The following is a 9,585-nucleotide window of genomic DNA, read 5'->3' as shown; positions in this document are numbered from 1 at the left end:
TGATGGTGGGCTCTGATCAGATGAGCTGAGTGCTGGGAGAGTGAACTGAGTGGGGGCTGAATTGAGGGTGGTGGGTGGAGACAGAACTGAAGGGGGCATACAGGGCGGGGCCAGGATTCATTGCTGGGCTGGAGATGGGCAGATGTGGGAGTGAGAGCTCTTGCAGCAGGAGCCAAAATCACCTTATCCAGTAGAATCATAGAATATCAGGGTTGGAAGGGACCTCAGGAGGTCATCTAATCCAACCCTCTGCTCAAAGCAGGACCAATCCCTGACTAAATCATCCCAGCCAGGCCTTTGTCAAGCCTGACCTTAAAAATATCTAAGGAAGGAGATTCCACCACCTCCCCAGGTAACGCATTCCAGTGTTTCACCACCCTCCTAGTGAAAATTTTTTTCCTAATATCCAGCCTAAACCTCCCCCACTGCAACTTGAGACCATTACTCCTTGTTCTGTCATCAGCTACCACTGAGAACAGTCTAGAGCCATCCTCTTTGGAACCCCCTTTCAGGTAGTTGAAAGCAGCTATCAGATCCCCCCTCATTCTTCTCTTTTGCAGACTAAACAATCCCAGTTCCCTCAGCCTCTCCTCAGAAGTCATGTGTTCCAGTCCCCTAATCATTTTTCTTGCCCTCCGCTGGACTCTTTCCAATTTTTCCACATCCTTCTTGTAGTGTGGGGCCCAAAACTGGACACAGTACTCCAGATGAGGCCTCACCAATGTCGAATAGAGGGGAGCGATCACGTCCCTCGATCTCCTGGCAATGCCCCTACATATATGTCCCAAAATGCCATTGGCCTTCTTGGCAACAAGGGCACACTGTTGACTCATATCCAGCTTCTCGTCCACTATAACCCCTAGGTCCTTTTCTGCAGAACTGCTGCCAAGCCATTTGGTCCCTAGTCTGTAGCAGGGCATGGGATTCTTCCATCCTAAGTGCAAGACTCTGCACTTGTCCTTGTTGAACCTCATCAGATTTCTTTTGGCCCAATCCTCTAATTTGTCTAGGTCCCTCTGTATCCTATCCCTACACTCCAGCGTATCTACCTCTCCTCCCAGTTTAGTGTCATCTGCAAACTTGCTGAGGGTGCAATCCACACCATCCTCCAGATCATTAATGAAGATATTGAACAAAACCGGCCCGAGGACCGACCCTTGGGGCACTCCATTTGATACCGGCTGCCAACTAGACATGGAGCCATTGATCACTACCCGTTGAGCCTGACAATCTAGCCAACTTTCTATCAACAGTACATGTTGGAGAATGGGCAACACTAATCGTCACATGCACACACTCTGGGGATGGGCAGGGGGAGTTCAAAAATCAAGAGCCTGACCTACAAAACACAATATAATCTTTTTTTAAAAAGTTCGTGATTTTGGGGCCAACTCATGACTTGTGAGGATCTGACTCCTGATTTTTTATCTTTTGAAGTTGGCAATATGGTGCAGTCTGGTTACATGATCACATCCTGTTCTTTGCATAAGACTCCTGCCTCATTCAGTTCATGAGGTGAACGGTGCTCACTGAATGAGCAATGAGTCAATATTTTGTTTCATCCTCATTTTTCAATGTGTAGCCCCAGGCTTTAGTTACTGCACTCTGTTCAAATGTCAAAGCCTGTCTTGAAGGCAGAATTATAAGTTACCTCATGGGCTTTTACGTCATCACTGTAGTATCTATACCTTTCCTTCCCACCTCTCCATTCAAGTCCAGCAGCTTCCTCCTCCATCCTGGATGGATACTAGTGGGGAGAGGGGGAGCACTAAGAGCACAGGACAGACTCTCAGCTCCAGTGACTGGCCCCCTGTATTGCCAACTCACACAATTTTATCATGACTCTAGCCATTTGGGGGTATTTTTTACTTCTCAGGAAAACAATGAAAGACCCCTGTTCCCAAATTTTCCCTTGTTCAGAATGGCCACCATCTCCTACTACTGTCAATGGGACTGAAGCCAGCAAGATGGCCACCATTTTGCCACAATCTGTCTGCATATGGACGTGAGTCTGCCCTTAGTAAAGCTGGCTGCCACCTTCCTCTGTTTTCAATGAGATTGAAGCATAGGTGTAGTTTGATTTCTATATTTGGGGATGCAGCTCCAGGCAGTCCAATTGGGCCACGCCTGGGGAGTGGGAAGGATGTCAAATTCTGTACCTGCCCAAGGCTTGCAGTTTGGGGTGGTAATGGCAACACCCCTGTCCCTCCCAACCTACGCCCAGGAATAGAAGCCATGCCGACAGTCAAAATGGCTGCCACACTATGGTTCAGGGGGATAGATGGGAGAGGGACTGTCAGGAACAACACACACACTGTGAAAGGTGTATGGGATGGTGTAGTGAGGGGGAGCAGGTCACTGGGGAGAGGCTGAACAGGAGGCAGATTTAGGGGCTACAGGGGATGGGGGGCAGGAGGGAGACTGAAGGTTTCAGAGGACAGCAATGGGGTGGGAGATGGAGGCGATAGAATGACAGCTCCCCCAGCAATGGTGGGAAAGGAGAATGCCTCCAAGCAGCCAGGGAAAGGCAGTGTCACAGACTCTCACAAACTGGTCACAAATCACAGGATTTTGGCACCTGCAGGAGGAGCTTGTGACAGAGGAAGCTCCTCTGATCCCATGATTTTTCAGGGCTGTGTACAAACCTCCTGGGGCTAAGGACTTGGACCAGTCTCGTCACTGAGCCATGCCTTCAATTTATGACCCTAGAGCAGTGAGAGGGGCCTGGCTGTGAAAGGAGTTGAGGAAAAGCTGCTACTGGGTCTGGGGCCCTGGACCCAGTTGCCTGGGACTTCTCCACTACTTGAGATCTTGGCAAAGGAGAAGCCGCAGAGGGCAGCAAAGCAGGGAGTGGGGAATCAGGAAGGTGGTGCTGCCGGGTCCAGGGAAGCGAAGAAGACAGTAATAGGAAATGGATGGCAGTTCCCTACCTTAGGGGTGAGGCTAGGATAAGGGCAGTCTCCAGCTGAGAGGCATGTATTTTTGTATGCATTAAAAGTTGCTTTTCAACCTGAAATGATCACACGCACACTGGCAGAAGTGTAGAGAGGAGTTAAAAAGTCAGAAGACATACTAAAAAGACGGCTTGAATTTTTAAAATCTCGTGATTTGTGAGGCCATTCTCATGATTTTTTTTGAGGGATGGGAAATCTGACTCACAATTTTTGAACTTCTGAGGTTGGAAATACTTAACCTTACTCCAGCCATGAGCTGCTGGGAACAGACATTCCAGAGCAAGTCCTTCTGTGCTCCTGCAATCCTGGCCTGCAGCATGCTAGGTTGCTCTATGTGGATGGCACATGTGCAGTCTGGTCAGCACTAGGAGCTGTGAAGACAGGAATGGACTCTTCTGAGAACTTAAATTTAGTGCTAAACTCTAGCAAGTCTCTACTGAGCATGTGCAACTGACATTTTAAAATGCTTATAACTTGGCTGAATTTGGGCAGATTTTCAAAGGCCACAACCTGCCAAATTTCTAGGCCCTGCTCCAAAGTGTGGCTGGGTGGGGGGACATGGGCCAGGGGGAGGGGCACTAAACCATTTCAAAGAAAAAGTCACCAAAGATTTTTCACATTTGCAAAGATAGAGGTTACTTAGCTGTAACTGGAGGTTCTTCAAGATGTGTGGTCCCTATTTGTATTCCACACATGGGTATGCACTGGAGATTTGTAGCAAGTCATGTCCGTTGGTCAGAACCGAAGAATAAGTGGCAACCCAGGCTGATGCCTCTCCATGTCCTCCTCTTATTGTGAATCAGATAATATCTAAAGCAGAGGAGGAGAAGGAAGGCAGGTAGTGGAATACAGATAGGGACCATACACATCTCAAAGAACCTCTGGTTACAGGTAAGTAAGCACCATTGCCATCACCTTCAGCCCCCAACTAAAATCTCTCCAATGCATCATCAAGGATCTACAACCTATCCTGAAGGACGACCCATCACTCTCACAGATCTTGGGAGACGGGCCAGTCCTTGCTTACAGACAGACCCCCAACCTGAAGCAAATACTCACCAGCAACCACACACCACACAGCAGAACCATTAACCCAGGAATCTATCCTTGCAACAAAGCCCGTTGCCAACTGTGTCCACATATCTATTCAGGGGACATCATCATAGGGCCTAATCACATCAGCCACACTATCAGAGGCTCATTCACCTGCACATCTACCAACGTGATATATGCCATCATGTGCCAGCAATGCCCCTCTGCCATGTACATTGGTCAAACTGGACAGTCTCTACACAAAAGAATAAATGGACACAAATCAGACATCAAGAATTATAACATTAAAAAAATAGTCGGAGAACACTTCAATCTCTTTGGTCACTCAATTACAGACCTAAAAGTTGCAATTCTTCAACAAAAAAACGTCAAAAACAGACTCCAGCGAGACACTGCTGAATTGGAATTAATTTGCAAACTGAATACAATTAACTTAGGCTTGAATAGAGACTGGGAGTGGATGGGTCATTACACAAAGTAAAACTATTTCCCCATGTTTATTCCCTCCCCCCCTCCACCCCCACTGTTCCTCAGATGTTCTTGTCAACTGCTGGAAATGGCCCACCTTGATTATCACTACAAAAGGTCCCCCCCACCCGTCCCGATCTCCTGCTGGTAATAGCTCACCTTAAGTGATCACTCTCGTTACAGTGTGTATGGTAACACCCATTGTTTCATGTTCTCTATGTATATAAATCTCCCCACTGTATTTTCCACTGAATGCATCCGATGAAGTGAGCTGTAGCTCACGAAAGCTTATGCTCAAATAAATTTGTTAGTCTCTAAGGTGCCACAAGTCCTCCTTTTCTTTTTGCGAATACAGACTAGCACGGCTGCTACTCTGAAACCGGTCTTTATGTGTATTCCACACATAAGTGACTGGTGAGCAGTAATCAAACAGGAGGAAAATGGGAGGGTGCAGTTGATATGGGTGTCTAATACTGATGTCCCCATGGCCGCATCCAATGAAGAGGCCTGGGCTAGGGTGTGGATGCTTGGTAAAGGTGTGGATGGAGCTCTAAGTAGCTGCCTTAGAAAGGTCCAGTATTGGTACCACTTGAAGAGATGCAGTTGAGGTTGCTTGTGCTCTTGTACAGTAGGCCCTCACCACTGGGGAAGGAACACCCGCCAGCAATAACATACAATGATGCATCCAGACATACACTTACAGAGTCTTTGGGCAGATAATGCTTCTCCTCACACTCAGCTATTGTAGCAAAGAGGCTCAGTGTTTTCCTAAATGGTTTCACTCTTTGCAGATAAAAGGCCATGGTCCATCTGACAGTGAGGAAATGCAGTCTTTTTTTCTTCACTGGAAGCATGAGGTTTTTGAGAAGTATGCCAGTAAATGAATAGGTTGGCTCATGCAAAACTCAAAAACTACCTTGGGGATGAATACTGGATAGAGATGAAGGGAGATTTTTTGCTTTATCACATATGGTGTACAGTGGATAAGCCAGGAGCTCTCCCAGTTCCCTTACCCGTCTGGGCTATGTGATGGCAACTAAGAAGGCAAACTTCATGGAAAGATGTGACATGGAACACAGTGCCAACCGTTCGAAAGTTGGTCTGGTAAGAACTGAGAGTACCATGCTGAGGCCTCATTGTGGTGTGGGATTCAACACTGGCAGGGAGGTCCTAATGAGAGCTTTCAGGAAACAAATTGTGGTTGGGTGTGTGTGGCACTCTGTACCTCAAAGCAGCACCATGGAACCCCCATATTCACCACTGTCACATAATTATGGTATGTTTTGTATTATATGTATGCCTTGTGAGGTATCACTTTAAAAGTCTTGATCTGTTGAACACTGTATGTGTTATCGTGGTATGTGAAGTTATGAAGTTTTGCTAAGTGTGTGTTACTGAAATACGTTGTGAGGTAGGGAACACCCACAACCAGCCTTTCTGGTACAACAGTGGAGTAGCCAGACATGCTGATGGCCTATTAAAGGGAATCCACTTTCCCAACAACCATCCCAGAAGACTTCTCAGAGAGAGCGCATAGACACATCACAAGCATAGATGTTTCCAGAAAACAGGAAGAAACTATTAAAGAGGGAAAGTGACATCATGACTTGGCCTCTGTCTCCCCCTCCCCCCCCCCACACCACCTAGAAGAAACATCTGGAGGACAAAGACTTTGAATTGGGGAAGATGGTCCCGGGCTGGAAAGGAGTCCCAGTCTGTGTACTGAGGAACTATACCATCTGCCAGGGTGAGATACTGGTTGATTCAAATCCTGTTTAGTTTTTGAACTCAGACTGCAAATTTATTTTTGTTTCTTAGCTAACCAACTTTGATCTCCCCAAAGGGCCCAAACCCACCTCAATCATATTATCTGACATTATCTCAGTGTGACAGAACTGATCGAGGGGGAGGAATGTGTTGCTGGCTAGACGAACTGCCTTCAGCTCCAGAGGACTAATGTGCATTCTGGGGTGACCTGTGCCTTGTACAGTGTTATTTTCCATGTGGACTCCCCACACTATGAGGGATGCATCTGTAACTATGGCTGCATTGGGTGTGGATGAGAGGAAATGGCTCCTGCTTGCACCTGTTCTGGTCTCATCCACCACACAAGAGAGGCTCTGACCATTCGGGGAATTGTTGCCTTGGTATTCATGTATCAGGGGGTAGCCATGTTAGTCTGTATCCACAAAAACAACAACGAGTCTGGTGGCACCTTAAAGACTAACAGATTTATTTGGGCATAAGCTTTCGTGGATAAAAAAACACTTCTTCAGATGCAGGTGACTTTGGGACAGTCAGATCTGACCTGACTTCCTCCTCTGCGGAGTCAGCTGGCATTGGCTGGTAAACAAGTGTTGGTGCAATTCTTGCACTGATCTAGGGTGTCTAGCGTATAGATCCTAAGGAGCCCAGTAGGTCCAGTAGGAAGGATGGACTGACCAGTGCGGAGAGCCATAGCATTGGGTACCAACAGCCCCTGAGTAGTCATAACCAGGAGGAGGATAGCTCCAAGGACTGCTATGGGTTCTGTCCAGGCTTGTCTCCCTCAGAGGGAAAGGCTCGTCAGGAACATCAGATTTGTCCAATGCAAAGGTAGGTTCTTGTTGTACTGCCAGCACCATTGGTACAGTGGAATAATGCTCCAGCTAGGAGACATGATAGGGAAGGATCCCCTTCTCCTCAAGGTTTTATTCTGGTTCTAAAATGTCTCTGAGGAGGACCAGGGCCAATAGGAGAGGACAAAAATATCCTTTGATGAGGTAAAGGTATCTGTGCTTCCTGGAGTTTGAGGAGTCTCTGAGGTTGGGACTGATGGACCATTGTTTTCCAGAGATCTGGCATGCATAGGATCCCATCTGGAAGATGTTGGAACCGCTGAATGGAGGTCCACTGTGCAATTCCAGGTCGGAGCCAGTGGAAGCAGATTTTTTTGGTCTATGAGATGAAGCCAGAGACGGTACCATCAGATCCTTCTTCCTTGCACCTTCCCTTCCTGGATGGAAGATTTATGAGGGCCTAATTCTTTAGGACCCATGCATGAGGACTTACCCTACTTGGACCGAGAAAGGGAAGGATCCGTTTTCTTAGAGGCAGATCTGGATGGCAATCTATCTTTACGCCTATATTCATGTCCCCTACTTTCATGAAAGAGTTTCTTAGGCTTAATAGTTGTGATCTCTGCTCCAGAGCTTGTGCTCGCAGGGGTGTTGCTCACTGAGGCCTCTATACAGGGGGTCTCCCCTGCCCAGGTCTGACTGGGGTCTCACCGCCTTCACCAGGAGGTGTTTCTGCAGATGGAGCTCTCATTCCTCACAGGTGCAGGGAGGGAAGGAGTGGTAGATGCTACACTTGGCAGCACTGGTGTTCATCACCAACGGAGAAGGAATGAGGTCAAGAGATACGGTTCTTAAATCCTGGAATTCTGGGCATAGTCCTCTGCAAAGAGAATCTGCCTGAAATGGTGAGGATCTAAACAACTATCCTAGTTACAAAAAAATACTAAAAACACTGAAAACTCTAAACACTAAGTCTAAGTTCGCTAGAAACTATTTACAATATTATATATATATATATATACACACACACACACACACACACACACACACACACAGATTCTGAAGTAAAGAAGAACTATAACGGACACAGACGATTCCGACTCAGGTCATACAGAGGTAGGAGATAGGAGAAGATGTTGCTGGATCATTAGCAGCCTCTCCCAATGTTCCCAGCTTCAGCTTTGCCTTTTCTAGATTCACCATTTATCCTGGCACTTAATAGAGGCTCCACTTAAGGACCACAAGAGCAATTACTCTGCCCAGACTTTCAGGCTGAGCATATGCCTCCCTCAACTGGCCCATTCTGCCGAACTGCTGTCTGCTCACTTTTCTGGTTAAAGGTCTCAGGATGGGGAGTTACAAGCTTCAAATCCTCTGATGGCAAATCCTTGAAGTAGAGATGAACTGAATCTAAAGCACTGGTGTGGACAATGATGTTTTAGAAGAAGTGGCGAGTATCAACCAAACTATGTCAATTACTTACTATTCTTATGCTTTTGGCATTAATGGCAGTGAGAAGACTAAGGGCAAATCTACACTACACGGGACACTGCATCGCTGTAGCTCGTCTGGAGAAGGTGTGCTGTGCCTGTGGGAGAACGATCTCCCATCAGCATAATTACTCCACCTCCACGAGAGGTTGGCAGGAGAGCATTTCCCACTGACATAGCGCTGGTGTGGACAGAGCTTAGGCTGCTGTAACTTGTGTTGCTCAGGGGAGTGTCTTTTTCACAGTGCAAGCTGGTGTTTTCTGCTCTTAGCTTGACCCTGAACAATGTCCCAACATCTTTTAGTTCATTGACACTCTCCCATAGAAAAAACATTTCTCCGTTTACCTCTCTTCCCCACTAGCCTTGAGTTCCCTGGGTTTCCTTTCCTCACTCCTCTCTTCGTACCGTTTTCCACATCGCGTGGCAGATGGACACTTCCTACATGTCAAGCCCTCACCCTCTTCTCACATTGCTATTACTCACCGCCTCTCCAGCCCCATTTCTTGCTACTTGCCTGCAGGTGAGTTCATTGACCCCTTAAAGAAACATCAAGATGTGCACAGACTGCAATTGTAACCACACAATTTTATTACTGTAACCCTCATTCTTCCTCATTATAGTGCTTCTTCTTAGCGAATGTGCAACATGCCTCAGGTAGCATGTGACCAGGATCCCTCACCGAATTTGGTCCACTGGTTGGATCATTAGCTTCCCTGGCTTGGGAGAGGTACTGACGGGGAATGCGACATGAACACTGATCCATGCCCCATTCCCCCCCCCCCCCATTACTGTGCTAGTACAATGCTTTTGGAAATGTAAAGTACTGTATAAGTGCCAAGCTTAAATCCATTATGCTTACTGGGAAATAAGCTTGTCTTAGCCATCTGACCACCAGGATGTCTATCATAGTTTGCAGAGTACCTATTAGTGAAGTGAATGTAAACTTCAATGTTTTGAGTGCTGGGTGGAAAGCGGCTTGGAACTATGAGCAAAGAAACTGCCTCTTGTTTGATTCCTGGTGTCCAAGAAAACAGGACTGCCTAACATTCCTTGTAAATAAAC

This window comes from Natator depressus, chromosome 2 (genome assembly GCF_965152275.1).
Source record: "Natator depressus isolate rNatDep1 chromosome 2, rNatDep2.hap1, whole genome shotgun sequence".
NCBI classification, from domain to species: domain Eukaryota; kingdom Metazoa; phylum Chordata; order Testudines; family Cheloniidae; genus Natator; species Natator depressus.
Note: the sequence above shows the minus strand (reverse complement) of the source record.